The sequence below is a fragment of the Tamandua tetradactyla genome, chromosome 7 (assembly GCF_023851605.1).
Source record: "Tamandua tetradactyla isolate mTamTet1 chromosome 7, mTamTet1.pri, whole genome shotgun sequence".
NCBI classification, from domain to species: domain Eukaryota; kingdom Metazoa; phylum Chordata; class Mammalia; order Pilosa; family Myrmecophagidae; genus Tamandua; species Tamandua tetradactyla.
This window is the reverse complement of record NC_135333.1, coordinates 26,071,641-26,085,470: the sequence shown is the minus strand read 5'-3', so window position 1 is coordinate 26,085,470 and position 13,830 is coordinate 26,071,641. Positions and strand designations below refer to the sequence as shown.

Genomic DNA, 13,830 nt, shown 5'->3' with positions numbered 1-13,830 from the left:
TACAGACACACAGTCACTGCAGCTGCTGAGCGAGCCCGGCGCTCTGGGCACGCGGCGGCGGGGCCAGTCCGGACCCCGGACCCCTGCGCCCGCCCGCCCGCCCGCCCCCCCTCGCTGATCCCAGCGCGGCCGTCCCCGCCCGGCTGAGCGCGAGCGGTGGGGATCCCGCGCCCTGCTCCGGCCAGCGGCGCCCGGTGGCGGCTGCCGCGGCCGCCTAGCTCCCAGCACCGGGCGCTCCGGAAAACCGGCGCGTCTCGGCGGCGGCGAGGTCGCTCGCCTCGGCTCCCGGCACCCACCGCTCTGCGCCCTGCTGGCCGCGCCTCGGCTCCGGTGACCTTCCAGGGGCGCCTCCCCCGGCTCAGCGTCCCCGGCCCCGCGCCCCAGGCCGGGTGAGGCCCTCTCCAGCGCCTCTTTCCCGCGGAGCCGCGGGCGGGCGACACAGGCCTGGGGGGAGGGGGCGCCGCGGCCGGCTGTCACCCCCTCGTCCTCCCACCGCCGCGATCGGCTCTCGGCCCGGCTGTCTCTGTCCTGCCGCCCCGCCGGAGCTCGGGCGCCCAAGGCAGGGGGCGCGGCCGCTCTCGCCTCGCCCGGCCGGGAGCCGGCAGGCCCTGCCCTGAAGGGGTGAAGCGGCCAGGGAGTGCGGAAGGTGGAGCCGGCCCTGACCCCGGCGGCCGCCCAGCGTCTCTCCCCCAGCGCCCCCTCCCCGGACCCAACCGGCGGCGGGGACACCGCGGACCACGGCCCCTGCCCATGCAGGGCGCCCCGGGCTCGAAAGAGTCCCCCGGGCAAGGAGCAGCTCCAGGCGGCGGCCCCGGAGGGAGAGGAAGAAGGGACAGTGCTCAACTTGGGCAGCCCGGACCCTCCGCGCGGCATTTGGAGCCGGGGGCCGTCTCGAAGTCTGAGCTTGGCACCGCGGGTCGAATCAGGGTAGTGCCTGCTGGGACCGGACCCGGATCCCCTGCGCCTCGTAGGCGGCGGCGTCGCCGCCGTACCACCCAGCTTTCCCTCTGCTTGGCAGCAGCCACGGCCAAGGTAAGAGCCCGGAGTGAGAGAACTGCCGCGAGTGCGTCCTGGTGAACCGCCCCGGACAAGTTCTCCGAACCTGTGGTTGAAAGTCCCCCTTCTCGGGATGCCCGCGGAAAGGGACGGCGGGCACATCCTCTGCTGCCTGGGCCGGGACAGCCTGGAGAGGCCGGAGGTGGAAGCCCGGAAACCCCGATGTCCCTAGGGCCCATCGCAGGGCCTCCCCTGCTCTTAGGGCGAGAGCCAGGAGTTTGTCGTTAACCTCAGGAGGTGCTGCACCCGCACCCCCGATCCGGTCACCGCCCCGAGAGCTTGATAGCTGTGTGCTTTGGGAAACCTGCTGTGTTTGGAGTGGTCCCTCTTTGGCGATACCCACCTGCCTTTCCTGGCCTGGACCTGTGAAGAACTTTTCTTTGCTCCCTGTTGCAGAGAGCCGAGGCCGATTTGATGGTGAGCTGCCACAGCTTGCGAGTCCCTTTATAGGACAGAGCGATTTGGTGGCAGAGGTGTCTGATAGGGGAAAAACCCAACCAGCGTGTCAGTCTATTAGATAAAGCTTGTGATGAGTGATCATTGTACAGGGATTCTTGCAAATGTTACTACTTCCGAAGGGTGTTGTGACTGATTCCAAAGTTTGTGCATCTTTGAATTGCCTTATTACCTTCTTTTAAATTTTCCTCTTAAGGAACCTCAATTCTACAAGCCTATCCTTCCCGGTTTGAAATTTATTAAACCTCTAAGCTTACCTGGGACCAATCTGATTTTAAATGGGTCACTTCGGAGGGAACAGATTGTCTCTCGTACATTGTATCCATCCCCCTGATGACCCTATTTAATAGGGATGGATTTTTTTCCGTCCCTGTGCTGATGTACCTCGGTTGAGCAGGTTTCTGAATTCCGAATCCGTGAATTTTGTCACTCAGTGCATTAAAATGATCTCCTGAGGGAGCAAAATAGCAGCTTACATTTTCGGAGAATGTCACAGGAAGTTTTACAGTGCCTTATATAAGTGCCCCTAGAGTTCAGGTTCTTGCTTTCTTCTCAGAGAGTCGGGGGTGTACGGGGACCTTCACCTCACCTAAAAGCAGATGCTATTCCCTTTATGACACAGGTGTAGACTTAAAGTGCTTATTCACTCCTTGGGGGCAGTCATCTTAGGTTACTTTTTCTCCTCATCTCTCCTGTCTTCCCACCTCAGTAGTCAGCTTTGATAGATTTAAGAGAAGGGAGCGTTCTAAATTAGGAAAGAAACAAGTGGTGGTTTCTTTCTTATCTCTCACAAATGGGTGACATGAATGAATTACTCACTGGAAGAAAAAAAAAGCAAAACACCTGGTTTTAAGGTTTCACACATATCTTAGTGTACCTTTATTTTTCAAGAGTACTTTACTTAGTGAAAATTGCTTGAGGAGAATAGGCATTTATCAAGCCTGGCCCTGCTAATTCCATGCCAGGAAGAAGACTAACTTGAACAGAGAGGCAGACCTCATCAAGATTTAGATCTTAGTGGATTTTCAAGAGTGGTGAGAAAAGGAAATAAAATCCGCCTAGTAGAATGGAGAGGTTTTTAAGGAAAACATTGTACACGTTAAGAGTGGGTTGTATTTGCTAACAAATATGCACCCTCTTCATTTACTGAAGAGTATATGGACTGTAGATTAATTTTTCTGATCTTTGGCTTTTAAGCATTTACTGGAAGCGCCTTAGATATGAAATGAAAGGTGGTTTTTTTCTTTTTTTTTTTTTTCATGTCATCTAGGTCCAAGAAGTGCTTCATTCTCTTGGGAAGGATGTGGGGATATGCATTAGTTCTGGGTTCCTGGGTTGTGCATTAAAATTTAAAGTTCGTGTGGAATGCAGGAGGGTGAGCCCTGCATTGTCTCCACACTTTAGCTACCTACAATGGCAGGACACTAGGGGGGACTCGTTTTCTATTCCACCACTGATGAAGAAAACGTAAGGACCAGTGTTACAAAAGGTTGTAGTTTATCTCTAGGGCTCATGAACCAAACTTTTTTAGAACCCAGTGAGGCTGGTACTAATGGATGGATCCTGGGGGCTTAAGCCTGAAGGCTGCTTACTTCTAAAATGTGGTTTGGACAACTCAGATCTGATTTACTTGGAAGTGTTACGTGAGACTCTGAAACTGTCCCTATATAAGGGCTGTACATTTTGAGAGACAGAACCTCCTGCAAACTCTATCTTTTGAATGTTAGACCGGGATAATTTTTTAAAAGTTTGTTTTTTGGTTTTTGGACTGCAAATCCCTGACAATGTTCATAAGATTATGCTACTTAAAAACATCTCTAGAATCAATCACATCAAACTTAAAAGTCCTTCCTATGATCCCTTTAAAAGTACATACCTTTTATTTATACAAATGATAACTTAAATTTTGACAGTGTACTTATGCATCAGATATTCTGCAGTTTTTAGCAGGATTGAATAATTAGTGCCTAAGATTCTTGTAGCAGAGTTGAATTGTAATTTTATTTCCCCAAAGATCAAAGCCCCACAGCTGTAGGCTTACCCACAGTGGGAAAGTCTTTCACAGCTGACTCCTGATGTTGGAAAACAGTAAAGGTGGGAGATAGAGTTCTAGACAAGACCAGCCATTTCCAAGCATTAGCATGAATAGAGGTAGATGTCACCAAGATTTGGGTCTTGCTGGATTCTAAAGGTCCAGTTCAGCATGGTAGGTGTGACTCAGTGCTTGGAATATCCAGATGTACGTGAGTCTTTGCATTTCCTAGACCACAGTTTTGACCCTTTGCACATATGTATAACTGCATATTTAGGTAGTTTAAGGGGAGCTATTGTGGTTAGCATAAAGCTTTATTTCTCCTATTAAGGCTTTGTAGATTGATTCTCGAAGGCACAGTGTCAACAAGGGGTTGGGATTGGTGTAGAAAAATACGATTGGATTTGACATTGCACACCAATTAATGAAAACTCATCTTAGAGAGAATATCTGCTGTGTACCTAGGGCATGAATGAAGTCTTGTGAATCTGAAGGAGGCCAGATGAGTGAAGTAGACTAGGAAGTCGAGGCAGAATGCTGGCCTTCCTTAGAGACCTGCGGAAAACGTGAAGGTGTCTTTACAGCCAGAAATTCTCAGAGAGAAGGGAATACCTGAGGTTGGAAGTTTAAGGCACAGGGCACTGAGAGCCCTGCCATTGAAACACCTCAGCAATACAGCTTCCTCACTGGATCTGCTTATGTTGATGAAGCTTTGCGGCTCTATTCTGGAATATCTGACTTTGAGAGGTACTCAGGTACTTAGCTTCTCTCTGACAGATTGACATTCGGGGTGCAGGAGGCAGCACTCAGTAGAGTTGTATTTTAGAAGATTTTCCTTCTAATTGAGCAAATAGTAACAGAACATCTTTGTGTAGGTGCCATGCCCTGTGTTAGGGTTACAGAATTTCCATATTTAATTTCTAGCCTTTTAGGGGAGGCAGGCATTCAACTCCTTATTTACTGTGAACTAAATACTGTTGTACAGATGTGTTCAAAAGGTGAGTTTGAGTTTTCCAGAATAGTAGAAAGGAAGGGAGTTCCGGGCAGATAGAACAGCCTGGAAATCTGAAATATATGGGCTACAGTAAGTAGTTGGTGTGGCTGGAAGTTGGAATGTGCTGGGGGAGGATGGTTTGGCATTAGAAGGGAAATAATTTATTATCATCCCCTGCTGTCTCTGTCCTGGCTTCATTCTCTGTGTATTCAAATGGTGGCAACAATGTTTGTGGGTTAAGATCCAGGAATACTCCTTGATTATCCTGCATTGTTATTAAAATCAGAAAGAAAAAGAAATGTTCTTTTTGTCCTTTATCCTTCTACATGTAGTATTTTGCCTGTGCCTTAAAATTTATTAGCAATGCAAATAAAGAAAGGGTCGGTTCCTTATCAACCCTAAGTCTGCCCCCTTGTGTACATGAATTACATCTGGGGCTTTCATTATGTGATTATGCAACAGTGGGAAAAATGACAGTGTTACTTGACAAATGATACAGTACGAAAAAAAAACCTTTCTCTGTGAGAACAGATTTCGTTTTGTCAGATTTGCCTCTGGGTAGAATTATGGTCGCTTCTAACACTTGTGTTTGAATCATTTTAGTTCTGGCCTCAACTTTCTTGGCTGTTTGGAGAGGGAAGAGTTTTATAATATTGAGGGTGGTAGGGTGTGTGTGTGTGTGAGGGTGTGGGTGGGTGTGTTCTGTGGGTTGAAAAAACTATAAGTTGAGGGAGAAAAGTATAAATGTAGCTGCAGAAGAATATTAGCATGAATAGAAAATCACAGTTGAGCAGTTGATCGCTAGGGCTAAGTATATTTAGTTTTTCAGAAACAGAAACTGGAAGGACAATAAAGATTAAAGAGCTTCTGTGTGTGTGTATGTTTGTTTTACCTCTTTCTTCTATCCCTAAGTATAGGGTAGGAGGCTGGGTATGTTAAATGAAATCAGGAGATATGGTTCAAGCCCTGTACCTTTTGCTAAGTTACTGTGTGACCGTAGAATACTTTCTGACAACTCTGGGTTTCAGTGCTGTCTCTGTACATAAGTGAATTATTTGTCCTGTAACTAGGAATTTAGAGTCCCAGAGAGAGAAGCTGTTTGTCTCAATGGGGCTAGTGGCAAAGCTCAGACAGTTTCTTAGGTTTTCTGTGCTCTAATTCTAAAATGGGAAGGGACTGACCAATTCAAAGGTGTACCCTACCTTGAATTATAAAACACTGTAAGTATGCAATGCCAAAGAAGAGAATCACAAAATGTCTGCTGTGTTGATTGCAGATTTTGCATAATGTGGTCTGTGTTAAAACTCCAGTACGTAAAGATATCCAATCTTTTTTTTAAAATTTTTTTATTGAGAAAAATCTTGACACACATACTTTCAATACATGGTGCAGAATCAGTGGCTCACAATATCACCACATAGTTGTGTATTCATCACCATGATCATTTCTTGAACATTGGCATCACTTCAGAAAAAGAAATAAAAAGAAAAAAGAAAAAACCCATAATACCATACACCTTACCCCTGTCTCTAATTAATCACTAGTGTTTCCATCTACCCAATTTATTTTACCCTTTCCCCACTATTATTTATTTATTTTTATCCATATTTTTTACTCATCTGAAGGACATCTACTCTTAAGCAGCTAGTCCTGTCCACTGACTGTCCACTGACTTCATATGTATTGTGGAAATCTGTTGGTTCTTGAATGTTCCACTTTTCGATGCCTACTACTTCAGGATTAAGCACTGCACTTTTTGATAAAAAGCAATGCTGAAAATTTTGTTTCAAAATTAAGCAGATAATTAAGTAGACTCTGGGATTTTGCAAAGCCTGGATTCTAACATGGAAAGTGGAATCCTTTACTTTGGCAAAAAGTTACACTGTAAGTGCATGGGGGGGGCATGTTTTAAAGAAAAATAGATGCTGAAAAGCAATTGCATAGAAGTACAAATCAGGAAAAATACAAGCCCACATAATTTTATGCCTTCAAATTTGTGAGTTGCTAGAAGGAAGACTCCTCTCGACTTTGGCACTGATCTTCTGGCTATAGAGTTACTGCTTATTAAAAAGAGGAAATGTAATTGTAAGTGCAACGTAAATATAAGTTTGTTACATTATTATTCTAATATGGAAGCTAAGTAGAAGAAGTACTTATTTTAGGAGAATTCAAAATGGAAAATGCCATCTCAAAAAAATTAATTTAAGTAATTATTAATTGGGGTACAAAGGGATTTTTCACTTTACAAAAGGGATTCATAGCAAGCTTCCTTTAAAAAAAAATTATTGAGATATCTTCACATACCATACAGTCCATCCAAAGTGTACAGTGACCCAAAGTATCATCACATAGTTGTGTAGTCATCACCATGATTATTTCTAAAACATTTGCATCTCTCCAAAATAAGAAATGAAAAGAAAAAAGTAAAACCCCATGCATCCCATACCCCTTACCCCTCCCTCTCATTGACCACTGGTATTGCAATCTAGACAAATTTTTTTTTTTAATCCCTTATCCCCCCAACTATTTATTTTTTTACACATTATCCCCCCAACTATTTATTTTTTTACGCATCTGTCCATATTCTGGATAAAGAGAGCGTCAGTCACAAGGTTTTCACAATTACACAGTCGATCTGTGAAAGCTGTAAAGTTATACAGTTGTCTGTAACGATCAAGGCTACTGGAATACAGTTCAACAGTTTCAGGTATTTCCTTTCAGGTATTCTAATATACTAAAAACTAAAAAGGGAGCAAGCGTCCTTTTAATGCATGGTTCTTTTAGTGCATCTTGAATTATTTGATAAACACGATCATGATGGACACTTTTGGGAACCTCACCTCTTAAATAAAGTTAAGGAAGACTTTTCAAACATAAAATGGAATGTCTTAATGAACAACCCACTAGATCTGCCTGCCAAGAGCCGAATATTGAATAGTATTACAGAAAGAAGTACAGTAGTTACATAAAGTTTCATAGCCACTAACTAGCCACACTGTGTATTGACTTTGGGCACATTGCTTATTTGACTACTCTTCTTCCAGGAGATAGCAAGCAATTCTGACTACCCACCTGCATGAATTCCTAATATCTGCAAATTCTATCTCTAAGAATATATCAAGAACAAAAGCAGTTTAAAAAGGAAATTAGATAAGAGTTTACAGGTTTCTGAGCTTTAGTAATTGCAGAGATATGGAATTAATTATGTTCTGCCTAAGTATACAGTAGAGCTGATGTGCACGAGACATTTTTAAAAAATTGAAATTATGCTTGCCTGCTGGTGCTTCTTTTGCTGTAAATCAAATGACTAGGGCTTTTTGTTTTTGGTTCTTTTATTTCTTATGAAAGTTTCTGAAAAGAAATTTGTTCTAGGGTTGGAGTAAAATGTAAGGCATTTAAGGCTCCAGAGGTATTACTGGGCCACATGGAGTTGTAGATAACCACAGGCCAGGCTGGAATTGAAAGTGCCGACTTACCCGTAATCTTAGCCTCCTGTCACATTGTGGGCTGTGCTTTGGACCAGCAGCAAATCCATATGGAGATGGAGGCCTGACTACTGTCAGAGGTTTGCCCTTAACAGAGTTCTCTTTTGAAATACCAAGGCCACTTGGGAAGAAAGGGCTTGCCGATCTTCCCTGCTGTTCATGGTAGCAATAGAATTTAGGAGAATTTACACAAGAACCTTGACATGTGGGTATTCCCCCTTTCCCCCACCTTTTTAATTTAAATTCAGCGGGGAATGTTGGGTGCTTGAGTACTAATCTGGGGTTAGGAATCGCTGTGGCTGTCTTGGTTGCATTACGAATGTATTTGTTATTGAGTGAGTTTAACATTTCCCTCTCCCATTTTGTTTCCAGAACAGTTACGTAGATCCTTTATGTGCCAGCACTATTTGGGTACCAGCTTCCTTGACTGATGTCAGCTCTCATCTGGGAATGACATTTAGTTTTGCTTCAGCAGCCAAAGGAGGCACGGGAACAAACAGGGTGAAGCTTTTTCCATCTCCAGGCACGGTGCCTGTTGCATAGTAGGTCTGCAATAAATAATTAGCTGTGTCCATGCTGAGTGATTCGTTGAGCGAATGAGTAAGTGGTCCTGTTTTTAGTATTGGGATGGGGACAGGGTGGCAGGAGAGGTTGAGTGAATATCAGTGAACTTCAGTGGTGAGGGCTAGGACTCCTTTAGGCCATTGTTCCAGGAAGCTGTTATTTTTGAAATGTAAAAGATACTTCAGATAAGCAGAAAGGAATTCTCTTAGGGATCATTGTTGTGGTTCAAACATTGACAGCTTTGTCAAAAGGCAAGGAAAAATGCAATACCAAAATGTGTTGTGTGTTTTCTTCTCTAAATTTGTAGGAAGTCTAACTTGTTTAGAATGAGAGGAGCTGTCATTAGGCATATTTTAAGCCTTTTCGAGTTTACATTCCAAGTTGCCTCTGAAAAGGATTTTAAATGCTGCAGGACCTTAGGATGCATGGTTGACAATAGTAATTCTGGTGCTGCTGCTGATGATTATAGAATGACTTGGATGTAGACAAGGACACACCTCACAGCTCCTGGGTTAGGTGGATAACGTGGACCTGACAGCAAGGAGAAGTATTGTCTCACCTGTTATCGTGGGTGTCTTCTTCCCTTTCTCTGTTTCTGTGGATCATTCTTACCTGGGCTTTGCAATATCAGTAAGTCTGCATTGCTGCCTTCTTGGTGAGATGCTGAGCTTCAGTGCTGCGAGGCTGCCAGGATTGGAAGACACCTTCAAATCCTGCTAGACCAACCCCTTCATCTCACCAGTTTGGAAACGAAGGCCAGCGAACTAAAGGGAATTGTCCAGAGTGACATAGCTAATGGGAGAGTCAGGACAGGAAGCCCAGCTTCCTCACCACCCAGTGTAGCTTGTGGCTCTCTGCTCTACCTTCTCAAAATCGTAACTCCTTGACTTCCATCCTCAGCCCGCTTCCCTTCCCTCCAGTAAACTCAGTTTCAGGCCACTGCACATCCACAGTGTCAACAGTTGTTTCTTGCAGGTAACTGTCACATCTGTACTTTTTAGCTCCACTTTCCCTAGTACCAGGAAGGCCTTTTCAACTACTCCTTGGACAACTTAATCTGAATTTCCATCTGGTATCTCCTAATCATCTTATCCTAATGAATTTTGTCATTGCCTCTGCCCACCTGACTTCTGAAAACCAAGCAATCGATCAGAAGTGAGCCAAACAAATTGCTTTAAGAATTCCCTAAATCTAAACTTGGAGCTTTCATGTGATTGTTTCTCTTTGAAATACTGACTTCCAATCTGTTACCAGGTGATGAAAATTCCAAATCTTCTAGGGCACTTGGATCTTCTCTCTCCTATAGATACTCCGTCCCTCACCCAGAAGGAGATCCCGAGTTGCCTGAAGGCATTGCCCCTGTCTCTGTCCTTTTCTTTTGTGTCTTTAGCACAGGAGCTGTCACAGAAGTAGGCACGTGGGAACTATTCATTGAATGAGTGACCTTGAACTAGTAGAACAGCCTTCCAACTGCTCTCTACAGTTTATTCCTTGCTGCAAAACCATCTCAGCACCACTGTTGGGTTCCTAAAGTACAGCACTGATCACTTCATGCTCCTACCTTGATCAAAAGTTATAGTGCAAGAAGTAGCTGACATTTACTGTGTGCTTTATCAGAGGGGGTCCCTTCAGCTTCAGGGAAGTAACAGAATTCCTGATTAAAATGAATTGAGCTATTAAAGCATCGATCTCTCACTATCAAGAGGTCTGGAGAAAGGATATGATTAAGGACCCAGATTCTTTCCATCTTTGTCAGTGGATTAGTGCTTCACCTCAGGCTTTCAGCATGGCTGGGTGGTTCTAGTATCATGAGTCAGGAAGTAAGTGGGAGACTCCTTCCACTGGGCTTTTCTCCGGGGGAAGCCCCCAAGGAGACCACCCCTCGGGTCCCATTATCTGGAACTTCATTACTTTCCCATCTCTAAGCTCACCGCTGGCAAACAGTCGGGCATCCATTTTGGGCGTAGAAGCTACTCTAAACTGAACAGAATATGAGTTCTCTCAGGAAGAAGGGGAATGGCTTGCGGGTATGTACCCTTATGTGCCTGCTTCAAGGGCTTCTTTTGATCACTATTAGTCATTTAATCCTTCTTTCCAGATGCTGCAGCTGAGGCTTGCACAAGTCACACAGCCCTGAGGCATCGAGCCAGGACCCAACTCTGAACCACTCTGCTCTTCCAACTCCTCAGCTGGTTCTCTCCGTGCTTCCTTGCCCTAGCCTCCCTCCCTCTCTAGCTTCACCTGTGACTTCTCTGTAGCTCTTCCATATCAGTCTCTGGGCTCCTGCCTGGAAATGCCCCATGTTTCCCCACTTGGATGACTCTGCCCTACCAAGCTCCCCATTCTCCTTCCTGTCTCCATCTGGTCAAGCTCTTTTCTTCCTACCTGTAGCACTGTGGCATTTGCTTGATTTATCCAGTCAACATTCACCAGGAACCTACTGTCTGCAGTCCTGGCTTCACAGCAGGAGCAGAAGTGAGGGAATCACAGGCTATCCATCCAGCAAGGTAAATTCTAATAAAAACATGAATGAAGGGCAGTAGGGAAACTGCGTTGGGCAGCAGGTATGCTTGAGGAGCCAACCCCCATGCTCACTTAGAGCTCTGGCCCTTAGTGAACAGGAGACAGTGTGAGAAGAGGCATTATGAAAAATAAATTTTTTTAAAAAAGGGCTATGCTTGTCGTCTTCTGCTTGGCATTGTCAATATCTATTTACTTTTCTTATTCCTTCACTTATGTGTCACCTTAGGGGTTATGACTAGGTTACACCTAACCTCGGAGTATCTACTGGAGCGACCTGCAAAACTCCTATCACTTAGGAAAACTTCAATCAACATTTATTGAATTAAACTGAAAGCCTCCTGTCCTTGCCCTGAAGGAAAATGGTTGAAAAGATTCGAAAAAAAAATTGTGTGAGAAGTTAAGCAGTGGGAGAAAGATTTCAATGATCAGTACAAAGCTATCACAGAAAGGACATTAAAGCAGTGCTTTTAATGGCACGGTGAATTGTCCATGGTGAAAGTTGATGGGAGATGAGAGGAGGGAACCAACCTTGGCCACTTACCTCAGTGGAAGAGGTAGGATCTGAGTTTTGTCTTCGGACACAGGATCAAGAAAACCTGAGTGGCAGTATTAAAGGGAGAGTAGGTTGACAAAAGGACAAATGTATATTTTGGGGTTAGAGCTTGAGTTTGTATTAGCAAGGAGGTTGGAGATCGAGGTGGCAAACTAGGTTGGGGCTTTAGGCTTTTAGAAGGAAGGGGCAACTTGATCAGGAGGAATGTGTATTAAAAACACTGTCTGAGGAAGATACACCTGGTGACGGTGCATGCCACAGATTAGAGAGTGGGTAGGTGGAAACTGGGAGGTCACTGGAGAGACCTGGTAGTAGTGCTACCAAGGGAAGCACCCGATTTTTTTTCTCTGATCCCAATCATTAGCTCACTAACACCTGTCTGATAGTGTTGTCTGAGATGATTTTCATTGCCCATCATAAATCGGCTTCACTGGAATAAAGTCTATCACAAGCAGCATTTCTTAAAATAGCACTTTCTCCTTTGGTGTGCAGCTTGGCTGGAAATGGGACTTGGTAGAAATGCACTCCTCGCAGCCTTTTTTATGGGTGTTTTTAAAAAGGGGCCTAGGGTTATAGAACAACCTTTTTCCTACCCTTGGATGACGACTAGTAAGGGATGCAATAGGGAAAATCCTCCTCTTCCTGGAACCTGGCTCTTAAAGCTGCTGTGGAGAGCTGAGAGCACACTGACTGAAGCACTGACTGCTGGGCTCCCCAGTCACCTTTATCCTGAAACCTGTGTCTGGCTTCCAGTGACCAGTAGCATTTCTGTGCCTTGAGGCGCTTGCTGGGCGATTACAGTATACACTTTTCAGAAGTGCAGAGTAAGCCATTGTGGACAACAAAATTTTTCAAATAAGTTAGACCAATCCCTTTTAATCTTTAAGGAATGAGTGCTTTTCTGGAACGTTCTGTGTACTTACCCTTACTGGCTCACTATCAGCCAGTGGAAAACATCCAACTTTCTTATCAGGGCACACAAAGCTTGTTATGAACTGGCTTTTCTCTACAGCAGCATCTTCTGTCACCCGCCTCCCTCATCCCATTTCATGTGTCACCAATCCCTAACTCATTATTTTTCTTCTTCACTGATTTTTTTCCCCTGGAACTAGCCAAACTACGCATGTACCTCTCCGTCTGCCTGGTAAGCTCTTTCCCTCTTTTTTGCCTCAGACATTTCTATATTTCCTTCAAAATCCTTTTTTCAAGAAACTTTTCCTGACACTGGGTGCTGAACTGCATCTGTACTTTGTGCTAACTTCTCCTGCTGTAACGTCCACACCATATTCTCAATTCTTTTACCTGACTATCTTGGCAGAGAATTAGGGCCTTTCAGCAGAGACTGAATCTTATTATTCTGGGGATCTTTGTTGTTTCACTATTTGCCTGGAGCATAGTATGTATCTAGTAATTAGTTATTGTTGTTATTTTGCATGCCTTTGAATTTGCTGTCCAAGCATATATGTAACCCTTTGAACCTTGAGCATCAAGCTGTGAGGCAAGGGCAAATACCAGGGATGTGAATTAGCTTCTCAAGGCATTCCTGAGAACTCCTTCAGGCCTCCTCACCAGTTGCTAAAACAGACTGGTGGACCTTTCACGTGGGTGGTGATGCCCTCAAGATGCCTGGTGGTAATGGTGTAGAAGGGGCCCCTGCCGTCTCTCCAGACCCAGAAATGTCTTTGGTGCCCCCTCCAAGGGCTGAATGTTGCCATATAGGGGACTGAAGTACTTTCGCACCTTCTGTCACTTCTTTCACATCTTTTACCCCTATCTGTGTCATTTTGACTATTCTGCCACCACCATCTCTACCCTATCTCTTCTGATTGTTACCTTAACCCTCTACTTTTGTTTGCTTTTCCATTTTCTCAGGCTTTTACCTGCTTCTTCTCCTTAGGCTTTTTTTTTTTTCTCTGATGAAGAGGATCATTCCTTGGGTATTGTCATTAGACAATCCGGAGCACATTTGGTTAGAAGGTGACTGATCCCAGCAGACCTTACCCTTGAATCTTTGATTCTTTCTGACTGCACTCTTGGTTTCAAGATGCTGATGTATGGTTTGATCTTTGTATCTGTTTATTAGGTTTAATACCATTCCATATTCTTTAAGGAACCATTTGCAGAATGGCAACTATCATTGATTGAGGAATCCTGGGGTGGCTTTGGA

General features: G+C 44.7%; 1 protein-coding gene across 2 annotated transcripts in view; it reads left to right on the top strand.

Annotated features, from left to right (window-relative positions):
* The first annotated feature begins 646 nt into the window (after positions 1–646).
* Positions 647–13,830, top strand: part of LARGE1 (LARGE xylosyl- and glucuronyltransferase 1) — a 617,012-nt gene continuing 603,828 nt past the window's right edge. Inside the window, exon 1 of one of the 2 annotated variants that reach the window (XM_077168649.1) lies at positions 647–1,032. The gene's annotated coding sequence lies outside the window, so the exon portion shown is untranslated. Of the gene's footprint in view, positions 1,033–11,333; positions 12,808–13,830 lie in introns of those variants that run through there. The other variant, XM_077168652.1, reaches the window with a different exon arrangement.